This window comes from Cervus elaphus, chromosome 26, assembly GCF_910594005.1.
Source record: "Cervus elaphus chromosome 26, mCerEla1.1, whole genome shotgun sequence".
NCBI classification, from domain to species: domain Eukaryota; kingdom Metazoa; phylum Chordata; class Mammalia; order Artiodactyla; family Cervidae; genus Cervus; species Cervus elaphus.
The window spans coordinates 30,989,124-31,008,141 of NC_057840.1; the positions used below are offsets into that span (position 1 = coordinate 30,989,124).

General features: G+C 38.9%; 1 long non-coding RNA gene across 1 annotated transcript in view; it reads left to right on the plus strand.

The window, feature by feature from the left end:
* Nucleotides 1–18,817, plus strand: part of LOC122684224 — a 32,031-nt gene extending 13,214 nt beyond the window's left edge. The window contains exons 3-6 of the long non-coding RNA XR_006337956.1: nucleotides 11,435–11,510; nucleotides 12,907–12,980; nucleotides 17,507–17,681; nucleotides 18,758–18,817. This is a non-coding gene — a long non-coding RNA (uncharacterized LOC122684224). The remainder of the gene's footprint in view (nucleotides 1–11,434; nucleotides 11,511–12,906; nucleotides 12,981–17,506; nucleotides 17,682–18,757) is intronic.
* The last annotated feature ends 201 nt before the right edge of the window (nucleotides 18,818–19,018 follow it).

The window sequence follows — 19,018 nt, forward strand, 5'->3', positions numbered from 1 at the left end:
GGCAGATTTATGAGCAGTTCATAATTAACAAGTGTTCCTCTCCAACAAAGATAGTAGCCTAATTTGGGGGGGAGATGGGGTCTTTCTCTCTGTCCCCACTGAACTTCTCGATCAGCGTGTTTGCTTCCCTCCAGTCTATGACTCCATTAACTTCAAAAGCAAATTAGAATCTAGTCTTTTTAACCATAGTTACTCCATTCAAATCAAAAGATACTTAATTAGTTTGCTTCTAGGATATATTAGTGTAATAACAGCATCTAGTATAAATTTTATAACAGGACAGTCTAAGACAAAGTGGGTTCAGAAAAGATTTCAAACCTGAATTATGACCAATACCTGAAGGACAGCCTGGACAAAGTCTGATTCTAGCCTACATTTTTAAGACTATCACCCGTTTATAAACCCTTAAAAGACCCATTTGGCCATGTTTGGTGGGTAAGTCCTGTGACACAAGTTAAAATTGGAAAGTTGTCTTCTCCAAGATGGTTTTGGCAAAGTCTATTTTCAACAAATATGAGGAGCTCCAGAAGGAAGTGATTTATCTAGTTTTCTCCCGCTGCCTCCCATTTGCCCACGCCTGGTACTCCAGGCCCCGAGGACCCCTTGTTGTGCTGGCAGAACGGCGTGTGGATGAGAGGAAGGAGGCTTCTGACTGTCGTGATGTTGCTGTTCTCTCCGTCTATACCTCGTGATCACCTGGGAGGAAGTCCCTGGGCATTTCTTAAATTCCATCTTGCTTTGCTTTAGAAAGTGTGATATACATCCTGCTGTGTGTTTCACAGGATGGTTTAGTGACACAGAAGCCAAGAAAAGAAGTATTTCCAGAGACGGGAGTGGGTAACTGCATTGAATACTGCTGAGAGAACAGAGAAGAACTCTTTAAATTTGACAGCGTGGGGGGAGTCGTGGGTGATCTTTGAAGAGAGTGATCTTGAAGAGGGGAAAGACATTTGACTGGGAGGAGCTAAGGAGAAACAAGAGGTAAAGATAACTCTGGTACTTCTTCTATAAGGAATAATAGGAACTAGGGATGTACCTCGAGAGGATCATGGGAGTCAAGGAAGTGCTCCTAAAAAGGAAAATATCAGAGAAGTTTCTGTGCAGAGGAAAACTATCCAGTGGATATCAATAATGCATTTCTTCTTCTAGGAACTTACAAATATAATCAGAAATGTGAACAAAGAGAAATGTACAAAAATGTTCATTTTATGTCCATTTAAATTAGTGAAAAAAATGTATAAAAGTGGAAAAGAAATGTACCAAAATGCCAATAGCGGTTATCCTTGGTTGATGGAATTATGAATAAGTAGTGATAAGAGTAAGAAATAAGAAATACTATTTTCTTCTTCATTGTCTATTTTCTAAATTTTCGATGTGAATATATATTTCTCTTAAAATAAGTGTGAGAAAAACATTTTCTTTTTAAATATGTGAATGTGTCAAATCCCCGTTAAATATGTTTAGATATTATTCCTCATGATAACATCTCCTAACACAGTCTGATTAAGGAGAAGGAAATTCTTATTTGTAGAGAAAGCCAGAAAAGACATATGTCTGTAAGAATTTCAAATTTTTTTATACTCTTTACATTTTAAGATGAGAATATTTATTTCCAAACCTAGCCTATAACTTTAAAGATGGAAAAATAAAATTGCAGATAATATTTATTTTTACAAAAAGAGAGCTGCTTATTTTCTACTCGACCTGCAAGCATTTCATATGAATACGCAATTCAACCAAATGGATTTAGGTGCATTTACAAAAATTGAATTAGGTGTATAAATTATGATCAAATAAAATGCCTCATGGTAAGTTAAGTGTGTAAACCAAAGGTTTAAGAAACGCTTCTGTTAATATCTTAAGTATAATAATTCTACCATGTACAGGTTGTCCAGTTTAAAACTCATAATTAGAATCTAGTGAAGCAGATGACAAAACAGATGCCTAGAATGCAAATGTGTAATTTATCCTTGTATATGATTAATTTATGATCCGCTCTGCTTTGAAAATTTTGAAATAAGCCCATATATATTTCAAAAACTCATTTTTATGAAAAGTAGTTTGTTTCACAGACAACACAATTTTATATTTAATTTAATTTTCATTATTATCTTCTGGAACAACTGTTTTTTCCCTGAAATATTAAAGAAGAAAAATGTTTTATTAGTATGCAATTTACAACAGCAGGATCTGCTACTTTATTTTTTATGACATTTATTTTCTTGTATTCTTAAAAATTCACAAGACAGTAAATTCCTTTGTGAACTATTTTTCCCATCTTCAAAGCACTGGTTTTATTTTTGAAATTCTGGTTATGTCCAAATTTATAACATGTGTCCATTATTTTTATGAGCATCAATTTCAAGTATCATAGCTAAAAATCAAGCAAATATCTTTACAAAGAAAAGTCTGAAACATTTCACAAGAAATACACAATAGACTGTGACCTTATTAAGACTGCTTGACTACCAACCACACAGAAGTTCTTGTTAAACTTTAAGCTCTTTCTTATACCTTTAATAATAATCACAATAATTTTTTGAGTGTCAGGAGGTACACTGTGGCTCCATAGAAATGCTGTCGGCACCTGGAGAGGCCATTTATCTCCACTCTTACTACCCTTCTTTCTTTCTGTGAAGTCTCTAATTTTACTTTATTTTGACATCTCTTCTGATTTTGACACTGACTGCTTCTCAATCTCTTTCTTCAATTATGGAAGACCTACTCTTGGCAAGGTTTTTTTGTCACTGCTTTTGCATAGCTGCCTTTGGAAAGGTTTTAAAAATCAGATTATTTCAGGTGCTTTGATAATTGTTGATCAAGGATCAACAAGGATATGTTAATGTAATGCAAAGAAAAGAACATACAATTTGGAGCTGTGAGACCTGGGGTTGATAATCCTTTGTCTGACACTTAATAGTTATGTGACCATAAATGACCGAGAGCCTTTCTGAGCCCTGGTTTCCACATCTTAAAGCGATAAAAATACTTATATCAAGGCTTATAGTGAATGAGGTACACAAAAGATAAAGTTCTCAAAAGTGCTTTGTACAGTGAAATACTAACGCTATTGTTATTTTAAAACTGTAATGGTTCTGACTTTGTCTTCCTTTACTCCTAGTTGTCTCTGAGGCTTTCCACATCTATAATTGAATCTGCTATTTTCTCTTTGTTAAAATTAAAGTTTATGCTAAAACCTAAATGCAACCATGCTCTGGAGCCCACAAATTAGCACATTATTCTTTCCCAGTTTATCTATAGGACACACGCATGGTTCTAGGCAGAGGAGCGTGCAATGCGGCACGCTTAACTTTAAACAATGAAAGGACAGAGATAAATTAGAAAAGTGCTAGGAAGAGCTAGTAAGAATAAGACCAATTTTCGTTTTATTTCAAAGTTCTTTGAGACTGCTCTAATCATTCTGCTACAAATCTGTAAACACAATAGACAATCAATGTTTCAAAATAAAATCATCTGAAGGAATGGGCCAAGAGGGCCAGATAACTTAGAGGGCTTTAAAAATCCTAATAACTAAGTGTCTTTGAATTCTGCAAATGGTTTCCAAATAATAGGAATCATGTATATATACATTAATACAGTAACATACATTATTCCAATTATGCATATAATGAAAGTATTCTCTTTACCAAGAAATTACAGAAATTATGCACACTCTTTAATGCAAGCTTGCTAGGTCTGGAAGTGCTGTGTGGATTTTTCCACCATATAGATCCTTACTGATCTTTTAAAGAACTGCTCATCATTTCTGCATTCATTCCAAAAATAGTCATTAAACACCTATCGTATATTAGGAAATAAGTATAAACAGTTTACAAAACAGCCACTATCCTGGCCCCAATCTCTGTTCTGATTGAATCTCATTAAATATTGTGTTAGATGATAATAAGTTCCGGGGAGAAAAATAAAATCAGGAGAGTGAACTGTGCAGTAGTGGGGGAGAATTTTTGCTTATTTACTTGCTTGTTTGTTTGGCCCTTTAATTAGGGTGGCCAGAAAAAGCCCATTTGAATAAAGATGAAGGAAGAAGTGAGGGAGCAGGCCTGGCAGGTCAGGTGGGGAAGCTTCGGACATAGGCAGCAGCCAGGGTTAAGGTTCCAAGGGTCAGCGTGTGCGTCTGGCATACTTGACCATCAGCAAGGAGACGACTGTCCTGGAGTGGAGTAAGGAGGGGGGACGGTTGCTGGGGCTGTTGATGTATTCTGTAGGGCTTTACAGAACGTCGTGAAACCACTGGTTTCTCTTCTGAGAGAAAAGATGGGCAAACCTGGAGGGCACCAAACAGACGCCTGACTAAATCTGAACTGGATTGCTCTGGATGCTGTGTGTGAATACACGGGATGGGGGGCAAGGGCAGGAGCCAGGAGATGGGGTTAGGATGCTGCTGTGAGAGGTGATGGAAAGCCTGAACTAGGCTCGTGATGCTAAGATGACCTGCAAATGTCATTGCAATCATCCAAAATGGTGGCCAGAGAAGACAGGAGATAATTCAATTTAGAAACACCTGTATTTGTAAGGGCTTTCCTGGTGGCTCAGATGATAAAGCATCTGCCTGCCATGCGGGAGACTCGGGTTCGATCCCTGGGTCGGGAAGATCCCCTGGAGAAGGAAATGGCAACCCACTCCAGTACTCTTGCCTGGAAAATCCCATGGATGGAGGAGCCTGATAGGCTACAGTCCATGGGGTCACAAAGAGTTGGACACGACTGAGCTGCCACCCTGGGGGTATTTGTAAGACAGGAAGAAGGGAGAAAACCAGAGAGGCTCAGAGTTCCCAGAGTCCAGGTCCCTGCTAGACCCTCCACCTAAATTCTGGTTCAGATGTCAAGACTGATAATGCCACGCACACCCTGAGAGGTTGTGAAAAAGTTAATTGCTTAAATAACTGAGGTCTCTGGGCAGGGGGGATTAGAGCGGGGGGGATTAGAGGCGGGGGATTAGAGGGGAGGGGATTGGAGGGGAGGCTCCTCTCACAGGTCGAAATGGCTTGAGAGCGGAAGGAAAGGAAACTAACTCAGAGTTTTTATTGTGGTTGAGGTTTGGGACCATGGTGAGAATTCTAGTGGGTTTGCAGAGGTTTGTGTGGTTTGAATTTCCCATTGGATCCACTTGCTCTTTCTTATCAACTTGCCAGTTTGTGACAGGCCAGAGAGAGAAAGGTAAGGATTAAAAGCTGTGGGCAGTCAAACATCAAAATTGGAGTCTGGCTCTTTATTATAATCCCTAACCTGGTTTTAAAGGAGTCAGGTCCTTTAAAGGTCCTTCTCCTCCAGAAGAAAGTAATGCCAGAGATAATATACATATTAGAAAAGGATATTTAGTGACTCATTCACTATTTCTTGTTTGTGCTTGTAAATATATTGTAATTGCAAAAATAAAAAAATACAGAAAAGCATAAAACAGAAATTAAAATTCCCTCATAATCTCAACATCCTAAAATAATCACAGTGACCCTTTTTGTGTATTGCCTTCCTGAATAGTTTGATTATCAGAAAAATAAATTTAAAAAATAATAAAGTGAATTTTTTTCTGGTGTACATTTCTTTACATTGACCCCTTTCCTCAATGAAGTCTTTATATTAACTGCTGTTCTCAAACCTTTTTTTTATAGAGAAGTTAATGCTACTTATTCAATTTTGCTTACTGTTTCTAGTGATGCTTTTCAGCCTATTCTCTTGTTTTTTTAAACATGGCAGAACTGAACCTACTGTATTTTTTTAAAGTTGGCAAACCTATGTTTCTTTGTCAGAGAAGTGTTATTTTTACCAGATGTATTTTTATTTTGCTGTCAAGAATCCACTGGAATTCGAACTTGACCTTTACTATTCAATGCCTCTTGGAAAGCTAAGAATCACCACAGGGCCACATGGTTCTACACTGCTCCACAAAAAATACATTGTATATTTGAAAATCCACAGTCTCTTACCACTTTTATCTTTCAGGTGCTTAAAGAACTTGTCAGATTCAAAGGCAGAACCACGAACTTTTATGTTTAAAAGATTTCATGGAAGTTTGGCCTTGGTGCTTCTGAAGTCAGCTAGAACGGGCACTGTAACGCCCACTACTCTCGTCTTTTCATATTCCTTACTGCTGTTCCTCAGAGTACTTTTCATTGCCACAGCCCAGGGACAAATAGGAAAAAGAATTGTGTGTCATGTATTGCTTGTCATCTTCTTTTTTTTTGGTTTGTTTGCTGTGTTCCATTTAGTGAATATCAGCCTACATAGTCAGTTCCATGATAAAGTGAGTGGAGTTGGCTCTGTCATAAGGCGAAGGTGGTCACGGCCTTGGGCTTTGCAAAGAAAACCCTCAAACGTGCGAAGACCTTCAAAGATTTTTGTTCTCAGGGACTTCCCTGGTGGTCCAGTGTGAAGACTGCACCTTTCAATGCAGAGGTTATGGGTTCAATCCCTGGTTAGGGAGTTAAGATTCCACATGCCTTGAAGCCAGAAAACCAAAATGTAAAACAAACAAGATTGTAACAAATTCAACTAAGACTTTCAAAATGGTCTACATCAAAGACATTTTAAAAGAGAAAAAAAAGGACCTTGGTTCTCAAGGTGATCCCAGCAAACCCCTCTGCGTGCATGCCCCGTCACTTCAGTCATGTCTGACTCTTTGCAACCCCATGGACAATAGCCCACCAGGCTGCTCTGTTCATGGAATTTTCCGGACGAGTGGAGTGGGTTGCCGTGCCCTCCTCCAGGAGATCTTTCTGACCCAGGGATTGAATCCATGTGTCCTGCATTGCAGACAGATTCTTTACCGCTGAGCCACCGGGAAAGCCCCAGGAAATCACCTTATGGCTTTTCAAAAGAAGGTTGATCTTGGATCATCGAGATATGTGAATGGGTTTCCACTTCACTTACATCAGCGGACATTTGTATAAAGGATACAATACAAGTATATGTAGATGACGAATTTTTTCAGGGGGAAATGCATTTTGGGCTCTTTGTGGAATGATCGAGAAGAGTGTTTTCTGATACTTTTGCAGAACACAAAGCCTAGAACATTTACTGTTGGCCCTTTACAGGAAAGCAGATCCCTGCCCTGGTCATCCATATTCACACAGAGAGGACTGTTTATGTCAAAGTTTGTTAAAAATTGGTAGTTAATTTGGCATTATAACTACATACATTAATTATAAAAAATAAATTATTGTAAGGTACTGATTATATTTATTGCAAAAATGTCTAGAAATACGGAATATCATTCTCGAGCAAGACATTGGAATCACAGAGTTAAAAAAAAAGCAAGTGACTTTGGAAGAAAGCATGTGGTCTTTTGTTTAACTTATTCTTTGTCATTGTTTTTGTTCAGTTGCTCAGTCATGTCTGACTCTTTGCGACCCCATGGACTACAACATGCCAGGCTTCCCTGTCCTTCACCATCTCCTGTAGTTTGCTCAAACTCATGTCCATTGAGTCAGTGATGCCATCCAACCATCTCATCCTCTGTTGCCCCCTTCACCTCCTGCCTTGAGTCTTTCCCAGCATCACAGTCTTTAACTCATCACATCAGGTGGATAAAGTATTGGAGCTTCAAGGCCTCACTATTTCCTGTACTTGAAATACATTGTGACAAATACCAGCACAAGACCTACTTTAACTTTACGAACAGTATTAAGTGAGCTTAGCTTGGTGTGATATATACAAAGCTATAAAAATCTAATTGTTCTCTCAAGAAGTTAATATTAACATTATTATTAATAATCGTGCTAAGCAGGGGCTGCTGGATCTGAGAATTCATCTTTCACTGGTGTCTTTAAAGCCCATTCATTTGTACTGATATTAAGAAGCAGAAGACATTTTTTTCTTATGTACAAAGAATATTTTGAATTTCCTCTTGTCTTAACTTGATGTATGACACATGAAAAACCTATATGAAAGGGAAATTCAGATTGGGATTTTATTACAGAAAAATGGAATTTTACAAAAAGAAGTTATGTTAAAATATTTTACTTATAGATTACTCTGTACTGTGTGAGACATTTAAAAAAAACTATTAGGTGATTTCTGTGATGTATAATATCACATATTTGTGCTCGGTTGCTCCGTCACATCCAATTATTTGCAAGCCCATGGACTGTAGCCAACCAGACTCTTCTACCCATGGAATTTTCTAGGCAAGAATACTGGAGTGGGTTGCCATTTCCTACTCCAGGGTATCTTGCCGGCCCGGGGATCAAACTTGCCTCTTTTGCGTCTCCTGCACTGGCAGGTGGAAACTTTACCACTAGTGCCACCTTGGAAGCCCACAGCGTTCCCATAAAAGTGTAGGAGCTATGTGTATCTTAAAGAAAGGCACGACCTTGTATCTTTCTACTACACACTAACATCTGTGACATTTATTTCAAATAATTCTGCCCTTACCCAGAAATTCCGTAAGGAATTAGAAAATACACAGACATAAGTTCTTGTTATATTGCATATTTATCATTTTATTCATATTTATTGGGCGTCCCAGGTAGCTGAAAGTGTAAAGAATCTGTGATGCTGGAGACCTGGGTTTGATCCCTGGGTTAGGAAGATCCCCTGGAGAAGGGCATGGCAACCCACTCCAGTATTCTTGCCTGGAGAATCCCATGGACAGAGAAACCTGGCGGGCTCCATTCCATCAGGTTGCAAAGAGTTGGACACGACTGAGCAATTTTCACTTCACTTCACTGCATATTTATCATTCAGTATTTGCTTCATAGAATTTCTATTTTAGTGGACACCCTAAGTTTTTTGTCAAGAAACTTTTAAACACTTTTTCCCATTAATCTTATAAAATTGCTTGGAGAACATAGTTTTTCTAAAGATCTTCTTTTTAGATGTCTTTAGGAAAAGTCTACCTTATAGCTTTTATATTTTATAAATCTTTCACAATATAAATTATTCCCACCTTCCTTTTACCTTTGGCAGCACAATATTTCAGAATTTTCTGGAAAGAAAAAGCTTAAGTCATTTCCCATCATTTCTAGGTATAGGATTAAATTAATCTAACAAAATTTAGAGAAGAAACTCTTCCTTTCATGGAGCTTTTGTGTTCTTTTATTTCCTTTGTACCTGAAATTTATGTGCTCTTGGGGATTTGTAAATCATTTTTGCCATCTACACCACTGATCTCAGACCCTGGAAAAACATTTTTGAGTCTTGATTTCCTTTCCTGCAGCATTTTCAGGATGACAGATTATACTAAGATTATTTTGATTAGAATGTAAATTGGATTATCTGGAATTCTATCAAGTATAGTCATTATCTCCTCTTCTCTCTAGTATCAAGATTAGTACAGTAATGATATACTGATTAGGACTGTACTATACTCATATACTGATATACTGTAATGAGTAACTGATGCTCCTATTTATTACCCCAACATACCACACTGTCCTCTGAATCAAGAAGGTTGCCAGTATGGTTTCAGTAGGTATTTTATTTATACTAATCCTTTAAATGTGTATAATGTTATTTAACAAAGTTCTGTTAGCCAGATTATTCAATTAACTAGATCAGTTCTTTCTTTGCTTTCTGTTGGATAACAGAAAGACTGTCAAATTTTAAGTTTGTTGGATTATTCCACTTTTTCATTTCTTATATGTAAATCCTCTCTTGCATCTTATTCTTTTTTTTTCTAAGTCAAGGTGTATTTAAAGTGAATTTTCCGGCAGCTCTGCACTTGCACCGGAGCGGCTCAATGCCACTGAAGAATAACATACAATGCTGCCAACCGGTCTCATTCAGTTTATGGCCACGAGCTGCAAATATGACCTGGGGATTCCTGGCATGCCTGCTATATTTCTCCAGTCAGTTCACTCTCCCACTCTCTAGGATGACTGCTCCTACACCATCTCCTATCTCCCTTGCCGCTTTCTTCTTTCTCATCAGATGACTTTGCCTTTGGTCATCAATCAGAACAGAACTTCCAATCCTCCCAGCCCCACATCTACTCAGCTACGTGTGTCTGTCCCCACAGACTTGTTTTCTCATCTGTTGAAAATGAAATGCACCAGCTGGGCTCCTACCCGAGGCCAGAGCACCCACGCCTGCTTTGGATTCCACTTACATCCCCTAGCTCTGCTCCTGCATCACCCTTCCCCCTCCAGCTTCCTGAATCCTTCCCTTTGGCAGCCCACATGCAGAAATTTCTTGCTACTAAAAAAGACCCTTCCATACTGCATAACATTCTCTAGCCCCCACCCATTTTTCTGTTCCTTATTGTTCAGTCCAGTCCAGTTCAGTTCAGTTCAGTGGCTCAGTTGTGTCCGACTCTTTGCAACCCCATGAATCGCAGCACTCCAGGCCTCCCTGTCCATCACCAACTCCCAGAGTTTACTCAAACTCATGTCCATCGAGTCGGTGATGCCATCCAGCCATCTCATCCTCTGTCGTCCCCATTGCCTCCTGCCCCCAATCCCTCCCAGCATCAGGATCTTTTCAAATGAGTCAGTTCTTTGCATCAGGTGGCCAAAGTATTGGAGCTTCAACTTCAGCATCAGTCCCTCCAATGAACACCTGGGACTGATCTCCTCTAGGATGGGCTAGTTGGATCTCCTTGCAGTCCACGGGACTCTCAAGAGTCTTCTCCAACACCATAGTTCAAAAGCATCAGTTTTTCGGTGATCAGCTTTCTTCACTGTCCAACTGTCATATCCATACATGACCACTGGAAAAACCATAGCCTTGTCTAGATGGACCTTTGTTGGCAAAGTAATATCTCTGCTTTTTAATATGCTATCTAGGTTGGTCATAACTTTCCTTCCAAGGAGTAAGCATCTTTTAATTTCATGGCTGCAATCACCATCTGCAGTGATTTTGGAGCCCCCCAAAATAAAGTCTGACACTGTTTCCACTGTTTCCCCATCTATTTCCCATGAAATGATGGGACCGGATGCCATGATCTTAGTTTTCTGAATGTTGAGCTTTAAGCCAACTTTTTCACTCTCCTCTTTCACTTCACCTGACATGCCTCTTGAGAAATCTATATGCAGGTCAGGAAGCAACAGTTAGAACTGGACATGGAACAACAGACTGGTTCCAAATAGGAAAAGGAGTATGTCAAGGCTGTATATTGTCACCTTGCTTATTTAACTTATATGCAGAGTACATCATGAGAAATGCTGGTCTGGAAGAAGCACAAGCTGGAATCAAGATTGCCGGGAGAAATATCAATAACCTCAGATATGCAGATGACACCACCCTTATGGCAGAAAGTGAAAGGAACTAAAAAAGCCCTTATGGTTACACCCCTATATTGTCACAGCCACTTGCTCCCCTCTGTGTCTCTTGAGCCCACCCCCATGGATAGATTGCTGTGGGCAAGGCCAGAAACTAGCCTTCCTGTTGCCAATCCAGGTAAGTTTCCGTCCTTACACCTCTGGATCCCTTGGCAGCGATGGATGCAGTTGCTCATCTTGAAATGGCTTTATTCACAGGTCCCACGCTGAGCTCACCGGCTGATCCTTCTCTCCTGTGGCTCCTCGGAGTCCCTCCCAGAGTCTCCATGTTGAGGTACTCTAAATGTTCATTGCTTGCCTTCTTTAATCTAGTCTCACTTTATCCAATGCTTTTATGTACCAACTACATGCTGAAATGGCCAAGGTGGCTCAGTGGTAAAGAATCTGCCTGCAAGGCAGGAGACTTGGGTTTGATCCCTGGGTTGGGAAGACCCCATGGAAGAGGGCATGGAAGCCCACTTCAGAATTCTTGCCTAGAAAATCCCATGGAGAGAGGAGCCTGGTGGGTTATAGTCCATGGGTTCACAAAGAATTGGACACAACTGAGCAACTAAACAACACCACAACAACGATATTTCTACCTCCTATTCTCCCCTGGCTGCAGGCACCCCTTGAATAACTCCACTTAGATGACTGTCAGGCACCTGAAACTTGGTATGTCAGAATGAGGACTCTTGCTTCTTCTCTCTCCCTACTCCCAAACTCACTCCTGTCTCTCCATTTTAGAAGATGGCAACTGGTCTCTCACTTGCTCATGTCAAATATTTAGGAGTCCACAGCCCACATTGAGCAAGCATTACTACTACAGGCAGTCTTTGGAGATATTGCAGGTTCAATTCCAGCCCACTGTAATACAGTGGACATCACAATAAAGCAAGTCATAAGAATTTTTTTGTTTCCCAGTGCATATAAAAGTTATCTTTACTCTATATTGAAGTCTATTAAGTGTGTGATGGCATTGTGTCTTTAAAAACAATGTACATACCTTAATTAAAAGATAATGCTGTTGGGGGCAAAAATGATACTGATAGAATTGTGCAACTCAGGGTTACTACAAACCTCCAATGTATGAAAAATGCAGTATCTTTAAAGCCTAATAAAGTGAAGCACAATAAAATGAGGTATGTCTGTGTCATAAATTCTGAACATTTCTCACCCCAGATTTGCCTCTGTAGGGACCAAGTCAAAGGCCTACTGAACAAGGCTTCTGCCCTTGATCCCTCTGGTCTCTATTCCATGAAGTAGATAGAATAGTCCTGTTAAATTATGAATCAGCTCAAGTTCTCCTGGCCCAGAACCCTTCAGTGACTTTTCATCATATTTGTGTGGTGTGTGTTAAATCGCTTCAGTTGTGTCCGACTCTTTGAGACCCTATGAACTGTAGCCCGCCAGTCTCCTCCATCCATGGGATTATGCGGGCAAGAATACTGGAGTGGGTTGCTATGCCTTCCTCCAAGGGATCTTCCCGATCCAGGAATCGAACCCATATCCCTTATGTCTCCTGAACTGGCAGAAGGGTTCTTTACCACTATCGCCACCCGGTTTAAAACAGGGCCAAATACCCCTTACAGCAATTTGGTCCTGCCTCGTCCCTCTGATTCCTCTTGCTTCCACGCTCCTGTGTGTTTACTTTCCCCCGACAGTTCATAAACCTTCTCGTTTCTCCCAAGATGCACCACGTTTGATCCTGCCTCAGTACCTTTCCATCTGGTGTACTGGCTACCCAGAACACTCCTTCCTCCAGGTATTTCATGACATGTTCTCTTCCCTTTATTTTTCTCTATATTTTATCTTCACTTGAAATGATATAGTGTTTTATTCGAAACTTTCAAGGGCAGAAAGTTTGTCCCTCTTTAGGCACTGCTGTATCTCCACATTTACGAGAGTGTGAGAAACACGATAGGCACTCAGTGAACATTAAATGATAAAAAGGAATCAATGAAATAAGGTATTTAAAGTTTTTTTAGTTTTAGTTCCACCTACTTGTGTACTGGACATTGATCATACTCTTTGAAATGGAGCTTTTGTCACAGGCGTAGTTCTAGCTGTCTGCAACTCTGACCTTTGCATAATCTTTCTGATCTCTGTCAATGTCAATGTCACCTCTTGAGAGTGGCGTGCATGCCCCGTTGGTTCAGTTGTGTCTGACTCTTTGTGACCCCGTGGACTGTAGCCCGCCAGGCTGCTCTGTCCATGGTTTTCCCAAGCAAGAATACTGGAGTTGGTTGCCATTTCCTTCTTGGGGATCTTCCCAAGCCAGGGATTGAACCTGTGTTTCTTGCATTGGAGATGGATTCTTTATCACTGAGGCACCAGGGGAAGCCCCCTTGAGAGTGGTAAGGATTGTAATTAAACAGACCACCTTGTGTTCATCTAAGAGTTTCAAGTCACCCACGGAATAATGTGGTATTTTCGTTGCCTGTATATTTGTTTACCTTTTATTATGAAAATCGGAAAATGTAAAATCATAAAGAAAATAATATACTGAACCCAATTTAATATCACCCAGCTTCAACAATTAATTCATGGTTAAGCTTGTTTCATGTATTGGGTTTTTCAAAAAGTTTGTTTGGGTTTGCTAGCCAGAACTTTTTGGCCAACTCGGTATCTCAACTTCTCACCTCTCCAGGTTAACTTTGAAACAAATCTAGGCATTATCTCATTTCACCTGCAAAATTTGCATCTCTATTGAGTGGCTACATTAAAAAAAAACCAAAAACACACACTTAACCGTAATACTGGTTTCACACCTTAAAATGATCAGTTTCTTAATATCAATAACTATTTAGTCAATATTCACATTTTTCTCATTTTCTTATAAAAATACTTAACAACGTTTGTTTGAATCAGGTTCCAGAAAAAGTGTATTTCTTAATTGTTTGATCTGCCTTTTGTTCCTCGTCAAAGTCCCTGTCTCCTAATTCCCCTCCCCACCCACTCTCTATTTTGCCACTTTTGTGGAAGAAGAAAGGTGTTTTTCCTCATGCAGTCTCCTTTCATTCTGGATTTTGCTGATTGTACCTTCCACATGTTTATTATCACACTCTTGTAAGTGTGGAGAGATAGTGTTTCCTATAAATTGCTAATTATTTGTAGAGCTTTGATCAGAATCAAGTTTAACATAACTTTTAGCAAAACTTCTTCATAGGTAGTGTCGACTTCCAGTTGGAAGTAATAGTAATATCTGGATGTCTCTCTTTTAGTGATGCTGTCAGCCGTTGACATACTACTTAGATTAGCAGCTATCGAACTTTTTGCCTTATGAGTACATTATAGTCTTAAAAATTATTGAGGATCCTGCAGAGCTTTTGCTTTTGAGGATTTTATCTACTGGTATTTACTATTTTAGAAAGTAAAACAGAGAAAACGTTAAAATATTTCTTTGTTTGGGAATTAACTGGCAGTCCAATGGTTAGAACTCCACGTTCTCTCAGCCAAGCGCCCTGGTTTGATCCCTGGTCAGGGAACTAAAATCCCACAAACTTAAAATAGTTGTTTGTTTAAAATAACAATAATCAAACATTATATGTTAACATAAATAGCTTTTATGTGGAAAACTCTATTTTCCAAAATAAAAAATTAGTTAAGAAGAGCACTGTTTAACATATTTATTAATCTCTTTTATTAATCTCTTAAGCCAGACTGCTGGCTTCTTCCTTTTGCTTCTATATTCAATCTGTTGCAATACGTTGCTTTACTTGAAGTACATTAAAAAAAAGAAATCCATCTTCACAAAGAGGTGTTGTTAGAAGTGGAAGGATTATTTTAACACCCTTTTCAGATAATTGTAGATACTCTTCTTGGTACTGTATGAAACCTTGATGAAAACCTTTAGTTTTCTAAAGGTTAGTTGCAATGTGAGATCTAAAACCACATCAATGAACTTTTCCTATTCAGTTACAGATAGGTTTATCTTCCTCTTTTAGTGGATCTCTCAGCAGGCACGATTTTGTGACAATATTTGGAAAATACACTGATATAGGTAGAACTTCTAAATGTGGATGTATTTATTTATTCAATATCAAAGAATCACGTTGATTAATAACCACTGACTATTTTTTTTAAATCTGTGTTTAGAAGCTTTCAAGCTCATGGTGACAAACTAAGGTTTCCATAGGGGGCCCAATTAAATGCAGGTTTCCTTTAAGTTAAAGGTTCAAGAGTGTTCAAGAATTTTAGAGTGTATATCCCAACAGCAAACTTAAACCAAGTAAGAAGAAAGAGGTGAAAACAAATATATAAAATTAGTCTGTCTCAAAAAAGAACATCTACAACCTCTCAGTCAATAGGGAGCCAAATAGACCTTAGGAAGTAGCCTCACCAAATCATTTGTCCTAAGATCGGATTGGAAATCAACTGCTAGATGGGAACAACTAGTATTTGTTCAGTTTTTGACACCTGTTCATAAACTGAGTGATTTCACGGTTGTGATTAGGTAAATAACTTGCACTTGTCTGAGCTAGCTTTCATCAATATCATTTCACTTGTATTGAGATTATTTTGATTATATCAGTATAACCTAATTTTCAGGTGGTAAGTTAAATTTGCTGATTTAAATGAGAAAAAAAAAAAGCTACTCCTAAGAGCTGTCTATCATTTAACAAAATAGCTTCACCTATCATCTTTACCTTAGGAAATACCGAACTAATTCTTTCCTCCACTTCCTGAGAGCATTTGAAAATATAGAAATTGGGGGGCTTACCAGAGTGGTAAAGAATTAACCTGCAGTGCAGAAGAACTGAGTTGGATCCTTGGGTCAGGAAGATCCCCTGGAGGAGAGCATGACAATCCACTCCAGTATTCTTGCCTGGAGAATCCCATGGACAGAGGAGCCTGGTAGGCTACAGTCCATGGGGTCACAGAGAGTCAGACACGACTGAGCAGCTGAACATCAGGAGAGCGGACCAGAGATAAGAGCATAAGATTGTTTAAAAAAGGGTCTCATTTTATTTTCTATTGCTGTTAATCTCTTGCTTGGCTCTTTCTGTCAGTGATCTCCAGGTCTCTGACTTTTTGAACATTTTTTTTTTTTACCCTTTGTTCCTTTCTTAAAGAAAGAAAGGTCTGTTATAATAGTAATGAATTATCTAATGGAATCCTGCTGCTGCTCCCTACTGCTCCATGTCTCTCCTCCTTTCATATACGTGTTGTCACACACAAGTATAATGTATACAGCTCAGACATATTAACAGACGTCCCCGCCCACCCTGCCCCCAATTAAGTTGCCAACCCAATGCCTGACTCCCAGCCACTGGAGAACAGATTGCCTGTTACATCACTCAAGTCCATTATTCTTTTTTCTCCTTATGGCATATGCTCCTCCTAGATACTTTTCAGCTCGTAGTTTAAACAGAGGCAAGACATATTCTGCATTTTAAGATTAATATTATATATCCTTGACTTTTACAAGCCTAGACACCCTGGGGACTGACATTTAATAGATGTTAATGGAATTTAATTTTTACACACCCTATGTGTGAACATTTATCTTCAAAAAAAAAATGGTGTGAAACTTCATGAAACCTTATGTGGCACCAAGAAAGTTTCAAAACAAATTATTTTTCATTCTATATCCTTAAATCAAGTTATAGAGTCTGAGCAAAGTAGAAAAGCTGTCTTCTGAGATTTAGAATTTAAAACTTGAATATAATTATCATTAATTTATTACACTGAGTATCAACAGGCATTTTGCCAGTTATTACCATTACAAAACAGTTCAAAAGAATGCCTAAAAAGAAACTTCTAGAAACTTTGTCTAAGATAGGTTAAAAAAGAAAACCTATTTTATCATTGATTTTCATCAGGCGAGGGGTCCTCTCTCTGAAAAAAAATCTGGCCCCAAACATTAACTAATAATCAGTACCATAAATGTTTTGGACATTTTTTAAAAAAGAAAGAAATTCTAATAAAGCAATACCACTTGAGAATACTTGTAAAATTATAGGTACTTGACAATGTGTGTTGAGTAAATTAATTTGGTGTTCTAAGGCTGTGCCTAGAAGCATAATAGCCACTTGTATTTTTTAAAGTACATTTTTGTCTGGATGTAGAATAGTTTAATTACAAATTTTGGCTAATGTAATGATTCATGGAATTTGAATAATTAATTAAAGATAGAAGAAAATATCACTGTTATAATCTTAATTCATGAACCCACATACAAAAAAAAAAAAAAAAAAAAAAACTATGGGTTTATTCTCTACATATTTAGAATGCTGAAATCTCTCCAGTTCCAATTAATGAAAAATAACTCTTCTCTTTTTGCTTCAGTGCCTGGCACTGAAGTGCCTACTTAATAAACATTTGATGAGTAAATGAATGATTTTGACAGTAGCCAGGCGCTTACAGCAAAAATGAGGTAATGCAGCGCATTGTGAAGAACTCGTGAGGAAACAGATCTGGATTCCTGTCCCAGATCTGTCACCAACCAGCAGTGTGACCTTAGGTAAGTGACTTGACTTTCAGAGCCTCAACTTCCTTCGTGTAAACATGGATGCTTGAGATGACCTTGAAAGGCCTTCTAGCTCCAAAATACTACAGTTCTAAATCTTTAAAATTGCCTGTTTTACTTTGAATTTTAGCCTTGTGTCTCTCCCTCCCGTTAAACCTACAAAACTTTTGTATTTGAGATTACACGTAGTTGCCTCTGGAACTAAATCTATTTAGAGAGGTTCAATATGCTAAGGCAAGCAGAAGAAAGAGCCTTGAGGGCTCACACATAAAAGGCTTGAGCAAGTGCAAGAAAGGAGAGAGGTTAGTAGAAGTATCTGGAAAGTGTTTCTGTTGTTCAGACTAGTGAAGACTCCACATAGCAGGCTTTCTCTAGAGGTAACAGTAAGTTTTATTTATGACTGATTAGCAAGTGATTAATTTAGAAAAGGCTTCCCTTCCAAAGAGAGTACCAGGATGCTTTATTTTCTAATTGGATACTGACTTGCACATAAATAAAGGGAGAATCACTGCCGCTGGCTGGGGAGACACTTTGACATGGCAGGTTTGTTCTTGTCTCTGCCCTGATTTACTGTATGACCTTGGGCAAGTCATTTATCTTTCCCCAAACCAGTTTCCCTAATTATAAAATGGAAATAAAAACACTTGCTGCCCGTCACTAAGGATTAATGAGCAAGGTGAACATCTCTCAGCTCACAGAGGGGAAAAGGCTGTAGATAAGCAAGCAAAGAACCCCTTGGTAACACTGTTGGATTTTTCATAAGACTGGGGAAAGGGAAAAAAAAATCACAGCAGTACCACCTGGACCTTTCACTTTCCCACTCTAAAAACAAAAGGCATTCCCCTCTTACAACCAGTCAGATGTTTTCTGCATGTTCTCCAGAAGCTTCGTGGCTGAACACAAGCACTGAATCAATGCCTCTGAGTTCTAACCCTCGCTCTCCTGTGAACAGTGGTGACATCTTGGGTGGGAGGAACGGGGATTCGTTTAGGTGGCTTCCTTTCTTCTGTAGGATCTTGTTGTTTAGTCACTAAGTCGTGTCTTGCTCTTTTGTGACCCCAGTGTACCAGGGCCCACTAGGCTCTTCTGTCCATGGGATTTCTCCAGCAAGAATACAGGAGCGGGCTGCCATTTACTTCTCCAGAGGCTCTTCCCATCTCAGGGATCGGACCGCTGTCTCCTGGAAGATTCTTTACCACCAGAGGAGCCCCATCCTGTATAATAATATGATACTTACCATATATACAGAGAAATGTGTAGGTTCCTGGCATATAGGAAGTTTCAAATAAATATCTGTTATAACTTCTTTTCTCAGCAGCATTCTTCAAAGT